This window comes from Pongo pygmaeus, chromosome 10, assembly GCF_028885625.2.
Source record: "Pongo pygmaeus isolate AG05252 chromosome 10, NHGRI_mPonPyg2-v2.0_pri, whole genome shotgun sequence".
NCBI lineage: Eukaryota > Metazoa > Chordata > Mammalia > Primates > Hominidae > Pongo > Pongo pygmaeus.
This window is the reverse complement of record NC_072383.2, coordinates 25,399,951-25,412,598: the sequence shown is the minus strand read 5'-3', so window position 1 is coordinate 25,412,598 and position 12,648 is coordinate 25,399,951. Positions and strand designations below refer to the sequence as shown.

The 12,648-nt window shown below is 39.0% G+C and overlaps 1 protein-coding gene across 7 annotated transcripts in view; it reads left to right on the top strand.

Annotated features, from left to right (window-relative positions):
• SOX5 (SRY-box transcription factor 5) overlaps positions 1-12,648 on the top strand; it is a 1,038,078-nt gene that overhangs the window by 187,366 nt on the left and 838,064 nt on the right. For 6 of the 7 annotated variants that reach the window (XM_054445328.2, XM_054445330.2, XM_063672517.1 and 3 more), the window contains one exon: positions 8,218-8,294. The exons of the other annotated variant lie outside the window; for it this stretch is intronic. The gene's annotated coding sequence lies outside the window, so the exon portion shown is untranslated. The remainder of the gene's footprint in view (positions 1-8,217; positions 8,295-12,648) is intronic. 7 annotated transcript variants of the gene reach the window in all.

Here is a 12,648-nt window from a genome sequence, read left to right as displayed (position 1 = left end):
GCCTGGGCAACATGGTGAAACCCCATCTCTACAAAAAAAAAATTCAAAAAATTAGCTGGGCATGGTGGCACACACCTGTAATCCTAGCTACTCAGGAGGCTGAGGTGGGAGGATCACCTGAGCCTAGGAGATCAAGGCTGCAGTGAGTCTTAATTGCACCACTACACTCCAGCCTGGGTGACAGAGTGAGACTCTGTAAAAAAAAAAAAAAAAAAAAAAAAGTGCCTCTCCCATAGCATTGTTCTGAGAATTAAGCCAGGTAACACATGACAATGCTTAGCACATTGCCTACTCATAGGAGCTACTATAAAATATCTAAATGTTTGCTCTTATGATTATTATTGACCATCTGAGTCTCATTTACCATCTCTGTCTTTTCATGCTACCAGTTCTCCTACATGATTGGCAAATCGTTTAGCTTTTTGGTGCCTATATTCATGAATTTGCAAGGTTAAGATGCCATCAGAAGTTACCATCTACTTAAGATAGAAATATTAGGGCAGGATGGAACTTTAGAGGTTGTGTAGACCAGCTCTTTCATGTGATTAACGTAATACCCTGAAAGATCAAGTGACTCATCCAACAACCCTCAGCTAACTGGTAAACCACAGAGAATAAGGCCCATGGGTTCCAGCTGCGGGTTCCAATGCAACACTGCTACCTCCATAGGTACCTCTGTGTTAGATAAAAAATGCAAAAGTTCTTGGAATTTGTAAAAGGAGCAATGACGCACATTTTAAAAGTTTAAATTAGGCAAGTTGCCATAGTATCTCAGATTTATGACAGTTTTAGATTTTAGATTGTGCATCTTTTTGGCAGACTTCAGAAGAGGATGCTAGGAAATACGCCTTAGGCTGGCAGGGTGTAGAAGTGGTCATCTTTCTTAGTGAAACTTAGGAAATTGAAGTGCTTGGTTCCTTTTGTATGTTGAGTGAGATAACATGTAATTTTCAATAGCATGGGAAGAAATGGACCTGATATACTTAGAGAAGGTGGAAAGAAAAAAAAAGACTTTTTAAAAGCGGTTGGAGTAATTTAAATAGGGAAATATTTGATAAAATAGTGTAATAAGTTTTGAGACACATCTAATGGGGTCAAAATTCATCCACTTTAATATACAAACAAAAATAGAGCTGTTTCCATAAAGTATTCTCACTTTTTTTTCTTTTTTTTGAGACAGAGTTTCACTCTTGTTGCCCATGCTGGAGCGCAGTGGCATGATCTTGCCTCACTGCAACCTCCACCTCCTGGGTTCAAGCGATTCTCCTGCCCCAGCCTGCCAAGTAGCTGAGGTTACGGGTGCCCACCACTATGCCCAGCTAATTTTTTGTATTTTTAGTAGAGGTGGGGTTTCACCATGTTGGCCAGGCTGGTCTTGAACTCCTGACCTCAGGTGATCCACCTGCCTTGGTCTCCCAAAGTGCTGAGATTACAGGCTTTAGCCACCGCACCCGGCCTTATTCTTGCTTCTGACCCCTCACCTTACTGGGCAGGTTGAAAGGGAATAAAAAATGAACACAAAATAGCTGTGTCAAATCCTCTTTGTTTATTAGTTTTTCCATTTCCCCATTCAGGCCCAGGAGCAGGATGGAGTGAAGGAGGGGCCTAGGATGCAAAATGTAAAGAGACACCACTCTCGCAGGGCACGGTGGCTCACGCCTGTAATCCCAGCACTTTGGGAGGCCGAGGCGGGTGGATCACGAGGTCAGGAGATCGAGACCATCCTGGCTAACACGGTGAAACCCCATCTCTACTAAAAATACAAAAAAATTAGCCGGGCATGGTGGCGGGCGCCCGTAGTCCCAGCTACTCGGGAGGCTGAGGCAGGAGAATGGCATCAACCCGGGAGGCGGAGCTTGCAGTGAGCTGAGATTGCACCACTGCAGTCCAGCCTGGGTGACAGAGCAAGACTCTGTCTCAAAAAAATAAATAAATCAAAATAAGAGACAGCACTCTCAGGTGCCAACCCTGCACCCACATGGCCCTGAGAATAATGTTGCCTCTTTTAATTGTGTGTCCCCCTAGTGACTGCACAAATCTCACCCTAGTGCAGGCCCTGCCTCTGTCCCAACTAAAGAAACCATCTTTGGGGGAGGCTGTATCACTGTGGCTAGGGCTGGGAGTGTGGGCTGTCACATTTATTCATGCTGGTCCTTGAGTTGACCTCTGGGTCCTTCCTGGATTCTGCACCCTAATCTGGTCTCTACCCTGAAGGGCTCTGTCCTTGTTGGATCAGCTGCTGATGCAATTGTCCCCAACTGGACTTTGAGCCAGTGAATCTGTTGCTGACCTACCATTGCCTTTGGACTTGAGGTTCCCCCTTTTCTCCCCATCCCAGGGCTTCCTCAGTCTGCCTCTGTTTTGTGAATACATGTGCGTGTGTGTGTGTGTGTGTGTGTGTGCGGTGGTCTGGAGAGGGCAGAACAGAGCATAGGACTTTTCAGTTTCCCTGCACGTGTGCACCAACTGCGAGGAATAAATAACCAACTTTAACTCAGTCAATCCAGGCATTTTCCTTCCTTTAGTTGTGGCTTTTTATTTCTCTCTCACCAGGTTAGATGGATACAAGGCTAAAAACAGGGATTCCCAGACTGTCCTGTGCTCTCACTACCACCCTCAACTCCTGCCACCAAGAAATGTCCATGAAAGAGGACTGTCAGCCCACAGGGCCGTGGATTCCTTTGTGCCACTGATAGGCTTCTGCACCAGTGCCCTGGAAGCCAAATATTAATACCAATATGGAGAAAGCCTGAACCCCACCTCTGAGCTCTTCATCCCTCTTCTACCTCTTTCTTTGCCTAATATTCTCTCCTCTTCCTCCCTAGGTGTGTGAGAGCTCCCACACTGGCTGTTTATGATCTGCATTTTGCTTTTGTTTCGTAAAGGGACATATTTTGGAGATCTTCACTGCTTTTTACTCTCAAATTCTGTCATTCGAGTTTGTTATCTAAGATTTCCAAAGGTTAGCTCTGAAACTCAAAGCTGATTAGTGGCCTCTCTGTTCTAGATGGTGGCTGACCTCCCCTTGAAAGGATAAAGGCCATTAATCTAGGGACAGCAAGAGTAAGACTTACATGATATGGAACTGCATCTAGAAATATTTCAGAAAGTAACATATCTGTTACAAGTGGCAGTCACCTTAATTTTAAAATGTAAATAATTTCAATATTCCTTTAGTCATGGTTAAAGAATCTGTATCTACTTATATATAGATATCTATATATATCCATTTTGATATCTGTGTATGTGTGCATATCTATACACCCATATGCATATATCAAAATATAACATTCTACTTTATAAATGTAATATAATTATGATTTGTCAACCAAAAATAATATCAATTTTAAAATAAGAATATATTTATTGTGGTGATATAAATACAGCTTCAACCCAGTTGCCTGTTATACCTTGCATATGTTTAAGAAAAGGAAACTAAATTTCTTTAAAGAATGCTGACTTCAACTAACACAGAATTTAGCATATTGTACACACTGAAATATTGTATGAATGAGTGAATGACTTTATCTTGAAGGTCATTTAAGTTGGTCATTTTGAGCAGGGACACAACACGATAAGATTAATGTTTTATAAAAAATATGGTAGTGTTGTAAGGGAATAGAAAGAGAATGAGATAGGGAGCAACTGTAGGAACATAGTCTAAACATATTCTAGAAAAACTACTGGAAGAGATTGCTTTTCAATGATCCCCACGCTCCAAATACTTAGACTTTGCACTGAACATATGGTCGTTTTCCAAGTCTGTTTTTTTTTTTTCCTCTTGACACTGGGTCTCAGGTTTGTTACCGAGGTTGGAGTGCAGTGGTGCGTTCTTGGCTCCCTGCAGCCTCCACTTCCCAGGCTTATGCCATCCTCCCACCTTAGCCTCCCAAGTAGCTGGGACCACAGGCCTGCGCTGCCACACCCAGCTTTTTTTTTTGGTAGAGATGGGGTTTTGCCATTTTTCCCAGGCTGGTCTTGAACTCCTGAGCTCAGGCAACCCACTTTGGCCTCCCAAAGTACTGGGATTACAGGCATGAGCCGCTGCACCCATCCCCAAGTCTGTTTAAAGAAGCAGCTTTTAAAAAGTCAGGAAACAATAGATGCTGGAGAGGATGTGGAGAAATAGGAACGCTTTTACATTGTTGGTGGGAGTGTAAATTAGTTTAGCCATTGTGGAAGACAGTGTGGCAATTCCTCAAGGATCTAGAACTAGAAATACCATTTGACCCAGCAATCCCATTACTGGTATATACCCAAAGGATTATAAATCACTCTATAAAGACACATGCACATGGCACTGTTCACAATAGCAAAGACTTGGAACCAACCCAAATGTCCGTCAGTGATAGAATGGATAAAGAAACTGTGGCATTAGACACCATAGAATACTATGTAGCTATAAAAAAGGATGAATTCATGTCCTTGGCAGGGACATGAATGAAGCTGGAAACAATCATTCTCAGCAAACTAACACAAGAACAGAAAGCCAACCACTGCATGTTCTCACTCATAAGTGGAAGTTGAACAATGAGAACACATGGACCTGTTGGGTGGTGGGGGGGCTGGGGGGGATAGCATTAGGAGAAATACCTAATGTAGATGATGGGTTGATGGGTGCAGGAAACCAACATGGCATGTGTATAACTATGTAACAAACCTGCACATTCAGCACATGTACCCCAGAACTTTAAGTATAATAATATGAAAAAAGAAGCAGCAGTTACCGCTTACTTTCACCTTTTAAAAAGACCTAAGAAAAGTTGGAAGTAATTTACTGTGTATTTGAGTTCATTTCTCACAGGAGGTAGGCAGTTGAGTTTTCCAAATGATCTCTCTCTTTTCTTTTCTTTATTTTTTTTTAAAGACAGAGTCTCACTCTGTCACCCAAGCTAGAGTGCAGTGGCACGATCTCAGCTCACTGCAACCTCCACCTCCTGGGTTCAAGCGATTCTCCTGCCTCAGCCTCACAACTAGCTGGGACTATAGGCGCGTGCCACCATGCCCGACTAATTTTCATATTTTTAGTAGAGACAAGGTTTCACCATGTTGGACAGGCTGGTCTGGAACTCCTGATCTCAGGTGATCCGCCCGCCTCGGCCTCCCGAAGTGTTGAGATTACAGGTGTGAGCCACCACGCCTGGCACAAATGATCTCTTTACATACAACTTAGTACCTTGTTTTGTATTCGTTATTCAGAGTGGGTACAAGAATTGTCAGTTTCAGGAATAGCAATCTGGGGTCTATATGGTTAAGGAAACGTAGCCCATAACTGACTCCTGTTTTCAGGGTGAAAGACTAAAGAGAAGTTAATATAAGACTTGCAGAAGCCTGTGATCCTGTATAACAAATTATCACAAATTTAGTGGCTTAAAACAATGCCCATTTATTGGCTCACAGTTCTGAAGGTCAGAAATCCAACACAGCCTGGCTGGGTTTTCTGTTCAGGGTATCATGAGGCTAAAATCAAGGTTGTCCAGGCTGAGGTTTTGTCTGTAGCCCTGTGGGGAATAATCTGTTTCCGAACTTATACTTGTTTTTGGCAGAATTCAGTTCTTTGTGTTTTTAGGACTGAAGTCCTTGCTTCTTTGCTGGCTGTTAGCTAGGGCTTGTCCGTAGGCCCTAGTGGCTGCCTATATTCTTTGCCATGTGTACTTTCCATTCTGAAGACATCAGTGGTGTGCCAAATCCTTCTCGTGCTTCAAATCTCCATCTTCTCTTTGACTTCTAGACTGAAATGTAAAAGACATATGTAATCGATTAGGTAAGGGCCACGCAGATAATCTGTCTCAAAATCACCTGCGTTATATAATATAACCTATTCATGGAATAAAATCCATTATATTCACATTCCTGGGCATTATGCTGAGCATATTCAACATTTCAGTAGGATCTTTGGGGTGGTCTTACTATTCTGTCTGCCAAATTGTTGTTTGTTTAAAAAAAATTAACAAGGTTGTAAGCATTTTCTTGCACGGAACAACCAAAGCACTTAGGAGAAATACAAGGAATATATGATTTAACTAATATTTTGTTAGGGAAGCCGTCATTTTGTTGTTGTTGGCTTTTGACAGAATCTTGTCCTGTCATCCAGGCTGGAGTACAATGACACGATCTTGGCTCACTGAAACCTCCGCCTCCTGAGTTCAAACGATTCTCCCACCTCAGCCTCCCGACTAGCTGGGACTACACGCGCATGCCCCCATGCCTGGCTAATTTTCGTATTTTTAGTAGAGACAGGTTTTCGCCATGTTGGCCAGGCTGGTCTCACACTTCTGGCATCAAGCAATCCACCTGCTTTGGCCCCCAAAGTGCCGGGATTACAGGCATGAGCCACTGTGCCTGGCCAAAACCAGTACATCTTTTTTTTCTTTTTTTTGAGATGGAGTCTCTCTGTGTTGCCCAGGCTGGAGTGCAGTGGTGCGATCTCAGCTCACTGCAAGCTCCACCTCCCAGGTTCCCACCATTCTCCTGCCTCAGCCTCCTGAGCAGCTGGGACTACAGGCGCCTGCCACCACGCCCGGCAAAATTTTTTTTTGTATTTTTAGTAAAGACGGGGTTTCACTGTGTTAGCCAGGATGGTCTCCATCTCCTAACCTCGTGATCCACCCGTCTTGGCCTCCCAAAGTGCTGGGATTATAGGCGTGAGCCACTGTGCACGGCCAAAAACCAGTACATCTTTTAATGAAGTTTATTTTCTAACATCTGACCTTGACAGATCTACTACTAATAATCTTTAGAAATTTTACTTGTGTGTGATTCATTCATTTCTAAATGTTACTACCTTTCACTTTACCAAAACAAAACAAAAACCCCAAAACAATTTCTATATCTATTATTGGGAATAGGGAAGGAATGGCTTTTACTGTTTGTGTGAGAAAAAATAAGCAATGGGATATGATTTATATGTAAATATCAAGTCAAAGTGAATTTTAACAGTGAGATCTTTGTTAATAAGTTCACTTGAGTGGTAAAGTAAGCTAGCTTTCAAAGCTTTTCGGACTTTCTAGATTTAAAGAAGGAAAGTGGGCAAGTTTAACTAACTCTATCGTTAGTGTCAAGATTAGAGGAAGCCAGTTCTCTGCACGATATAATCCCCACTTCTGACATCAATTGCAGGTTTCGGGGGTTCCCAAAACCAACCTCAGCTTCAGCAATTTGCTTGAAAGACTCAGAATGCATTGAAAGCTGTTATACTCACAGTTATGGTTTGTTTTAAGAAAAGGATACAGATTAAATTCAGTGAAGAGAAGAAACATGTAAGGTAGAGTCTGGGGAATTATCAGAGACAGAGCTTCTGTTGTCCTCACCATGGAGTCAGGATATGTCACTTTCCTGGCGTCGATGTGTGACAGTAGGCACAGAGCATTGCCAGCCAGGGGAGCTCACTTGAGCCTTTAGTGTCCAGAGTTTTTACTGGGACTTGACTACATACTGTCCCCTACATGGCTGACCTTTAGTGTCCAACCCCTTTTGAATGTTGGTGTTGGGCTGATAGTTTTAGTTTCTGGCCCCTTTGAGAGGCAAAACTGATACTGCTTGGCCCAAACCACCCATTGTAAATCACATTGTTAGACTGTTCAGTGGCCAAAGCCTTCAGCCAAACAAAGACACTCCTATGACATTTTGAGTTCAGGAGATCATGTTCTCATAGCTGAAGGCAGATGCCCATCTCTTTGGCCAAGGTTAATTCTTCACTCCACCAATGAGGAGGGAAGGGGGAAGATGAAGACGGTATACTGTGTGTCAGACAGCATGCTAGGCATTGTCTCCTTTAAACCTTTGAACAACATTATTAGAAAGACACTATAGTTACCCTTACTTTACAGACAGCTGGATTTAGCAAGATTAAGTAATTTATCCAACACTGTATATATAGTGTGGTGGAACCAGGGTTTGGACCTCTGTTGGCCTAACTCCAAAGGACATCTCAAACACTTCACTGGGTTACTTCCACCAAAATTGAAAGAGTATAATGACATGTAATATAATAATCATTTAGAAGCAATTATTCTCAAGAATTGAGTTTTTAGAATAAAGTTGTCATTTAGATTTATAAGAATGTGCAGTGCTCCTTTAATAATGTAGGATATAGACGAACAAGGTTGATATATGGTTGGTTACTTCATTGAATTCATACCTTCCAAATGGAATCCAATCAGCACTGTACCATTTAATGAATGCAAACTCATTTATGGGGTGTGTGTTATACCCCAGGTGCTGTGCTGGCCATTGATGACCCAAAGATGATGAAAAATATGTTCCTGCCCACAAGGAGTTAGCGACCTACTGGGGTATGTACAATGTTTATTTTGTTATTTTTAATATGATGTTTGTGTTAAGTAGTGTGTAGAGAGCTAATATGTAAAAAGTATCTGGCAAATAAATTTTGCAAGTATTTGGCACAATTTTTCCTTTTACTGAATGTACTAATGCTAAAAAAAGTTGATAATTTGGAGATTGTTGCTCATATAACCAAATCGATAAAAAACAGGTTCCATTTTTGTAGATTCTGTAGTAATAGGGCAGATTAAATTTTAAAAAGCCACTGAGACATGTCTGTACTTCCTACACTTGTGAGTGTTTGAAGGCAAATGAAAGTAGACTAGAAATGCCACCAAAGCACATCACACATTAGCAACAACGTGCATTTCTTCTTCACACCTAAAATATTGACTCTTCTGCTTTTTATTGGTTACTTTATTGATAATTGCTATCTTTCATCTTCTCCTACTTCATCAGTTCCTCCAATTGAGCAAAATCTATATTGGGATAAAATGTATCTTTCCTTCCTTAATTAATGTTGATTTTTGCCAAAATATGTATTTTATTTGAGTCATAATAAAAATTATAGTAGTTTCTTCTTACAGTAAACCATGCAGGATGCCGTGAGTAGTCCTGAAGAACTAAATATAGTAAATGCAGTAAATATAAACAAAAACTATTATATTCTAATGCTGCTTTCTATCTTTTATAGTTTATTGTAGGGGAATAGAGTTAGAAAATAAGAAATTTAAGTTGAGCTTAATTTCCAGTAGTTCAAGAAAATGCTACACAGCTCTAACAAGGATGTATTTGGATATATTTAATAAGTGTTAGTACACTGTTTAGATTGAACATCATAACTGCTGAGAGTGCAGTTCTGATCATTTTAAAATGTGAGGAAACCAGGAAAGAACATGTCTCTTTTCTTGGCAATATGATTTTAATTTTTAAAAGCATTTAATTACATAAACCATATCCATCATCTTTGCATAGATAAATGTTGTGGCAATTTTTTGAATGAACCTCTTGGTTTCCTAAGAAATTATGGATACACTATAAATTTACAAATGAAAGGCCATTCATCAGAGTTATAAATATGAGTTGTTCCCATGCTGATGCCCATGTAAACTTAAAGTGGTTTAATATCTATTGGCTTTTGTGTATAGTTAGTACTGCAAAAGAATATAGATATTGTCATACTTATGTGGTGTCATAACATTGGCAAAGTGGTAGGACAACATGCAATATTTTTTGAATAGCATGGCATTTCTTTGAATTACTGCTGGCAACAGAACATAAATCAGCCTTAATGATGGATATTCCAAAGATGTTTATTAATCTATTCATTTAATTTAAAATACTCACTCTTGGCATTTATAGAGCCAGCTCATAGGAAGTGGCAAGTGCTTCTAAACCTCAGCAGTTACTTTTAGGGGCTCCATAATTATGTCAGCTAAGTCTGGTTGCAATTGAGATCAGAATGCATAAAAATTATTTCCTACTAATATCTGCTAAAGATACTTAAGCAAAATGGATTTTCTTATATGTGTCTAAACAAAATCTCAATTTGTTTCACCATTAAATGAAACTTAACTACATGGCTATTTGAACTCTCAGGTTTTAAAGCCTATTTTTCTTTCTTTTTTTTTTCTTTTCTCCTTCCTCTACCCCTTTGCTTTCTCTCTTTTTCTCCACTAGAAAATAATCCTGCATTGTGTAAATTTGATTGAAAAGGACTGGAAAACTGACCAAATTCCTCTGTACCAAATTAATGAACATCATACGGCATGTGATTTTGATAATATGTAATAAGATTAAAGACAGGTAGGATGGACTGCAGTCAAGAGTACAGAGTACAGAGTACAGGGGGGAATTTACACTAGATAGGAAAGGTCAAATAAAGCCAGTAATAGTTACACTGAAGAAGGGGTCAGCTATGCAAATATTATGGAATAGAATAGTATGAATGTGCGTGCATGTGCTTTACTAACATGAAAAATTCAGGTACAGATCTAACTTCTGAATTAAAATAATGTAAACAGAATTCAATTTCTCTCCATCTCTCAGTTTCCACTAATATAGCTTCAGTCTCTGACTTCATTTGGTAGCAAGATGGTGGCAGGGGCATTGCTTCAACTGTAACATCCTCTCAGGCTTCAAGCTGAAAAAGAGAAGATGCCTTTCCCAGAAGCCCTATCAAAAGTGTCTTTGTCCTAATTCGTTCTGATTAGATCACTGAATAATCCTGTGCCCGTCTCTTGGAGCAGAGAGCAGAATCACCTTTGTAATTTTCATGGACTAGGCATTGGGTTTGTATCCCAGAAGGAAATAGGGTACTATTAACTGAAAGAGGCTGCATTAATGCTAGGTAGCAAAGAAAGAATGGATTGCTGCCAGAAAAATCACAATGGGCACATATACATGAAAATTTGCATGTCATTCTAGAAGCCTTTGGATTTCCTAGCAATCTGTGGGTTCTAGGATAAGAAACTCGAATGGTGATATTGAATTGATGCCTTCTAGAACAAACAAACAACAGCATTGATACCCATGGCCATCCAGGATAATGAGTTGTTACTGGGACTATTTCCTGAATAAAGAGATAAAATGAGGATAATATGTAACAAGTAGTTTAAATGATAATACCAAATTAAGAATAAAAGCAAGTTACATCATTTTGTTAACTAAAGTGGAAATGAGTGGTTCAGCCTTGGGGGCGCTTCTGTGCTAGTATTTGTATTAAAAAACTAGGCAAAATCTTTTATTTAAGGTAAGCACTTTACACTGGCAACATAAAAAGACATATTAGGAAAAGAAGTTTCCTGATGTTGATTCAATAGCTTTTATTGCTATAGAAGCCTATGTCTTTATGTATCCCAAATCTCTTCAACTTCAGTTAAAAAAGTATTAATCAAGTCTATTAAAGTAATTTGTAAAGAAAATCATTTTCAATAATTATATCAAATTTTGTGTAGATTAGCTGATTTTTTTTCTTATCCATATTTTGTTTTGGAACATGTTGATGAAGTCATTTATTTTCTTAATAATTATTTTTAATTGAGTAATTTGGACAGAATTGATAGAAGGTATAGGTCAATCATAGGAAAACATGGGTACTTTCTAAATGCCTGCATGGTGATCATTTATTTTTCTATGCAATTGGGAAGAAATTAACCTTTTAACAAGGTGAAGACAAGAGTAGCTCTCACTGAGATGGAAATCATAATTATGCTTTATTGTTACATAGATTCCTTAGTTTCTTGAAAGAAGGAGTCAGCCTGGAGTTTTAAGTTGCTTCACTTGAGCATAACAGTTTTTCTTCTTGAGCAACTCAAAATATCACTCAAAAATGGGAAAGAATTCCTTGTTTACCAGATATTTTTAAAGAATAAATATGTTAAATAAAGACGGTACAGTGTGTCACCTTTTGTCTCTTTGCACAAATGAAAACCCTGTGAATTTAGCACTGTTCCTCATGAATGAATAAACTTTTGAACCGAAAAAATGAGTCATTACTGCTCCTCAAGTTTAATATACCCAAGTTGTGGAGAAATATATCATTTTTCCCCTACCAATTAATGCCACTGAAATACAGCTATTATGGGGGATGATCAGCTTTCAAAATAGTTATACAAAGGCCATTGTGTATCTGATTATGAAGATTAACATGTTATTTAGAAAATAAACTCTTTCCCAAAACCTCTGTTTGCCACCAGTTCTTGCTTCGACTGAGACGTTCATGGATTTCTGATCATTCTGTGTGTGTATAGATTTTGTTTTGTTTTCCTTTCTAGATTACAACATATCTTTACATAGTGTCAATTTTCTGTGAGTAGAAAACAGCAGGTGTAGTTCATTCTCAGAAAAGTGATTTACAGATTTTCTTGCTATGCATTCCTTCCTTTGATTTTCAGTTCCAGTTTTAATTTTAACCCAGGTAGGGAATTGCTTCTCTCCATAGTAATATCAGTCATCAATAGAGTTTGGAGGAAAAGTGAATTTCTCACTTATATAAAGAATAAAGAACAAATTTATTCATATATATATATGAAAAAATGTTAACTTGTTCTTCAGTTTTGGCTGACACAAATCAATGGATATTTTTAAGACTGTAGGTTAAGGCAAGAAGATTATGTCATTCTTGTAGTCCTTTCTAAGGACAGAAGATAGAAGATCAAAATACTGTAAGAAAAATCCAAACCATATTTTTCTTATGGGATGTCCAATTTGGCTGTGTAGGTGTGAGTTTCAGATAAGATGAAATGCATTTACAGATGTGAATTGTAAAAACATTTCCTGTTATTAATTTTAAGGGCTTTTAAGGAGCAGAATGAGTTTCATTGAGAACCCCAAAGCATAGATTACTAAAGACAATTGCCTCTC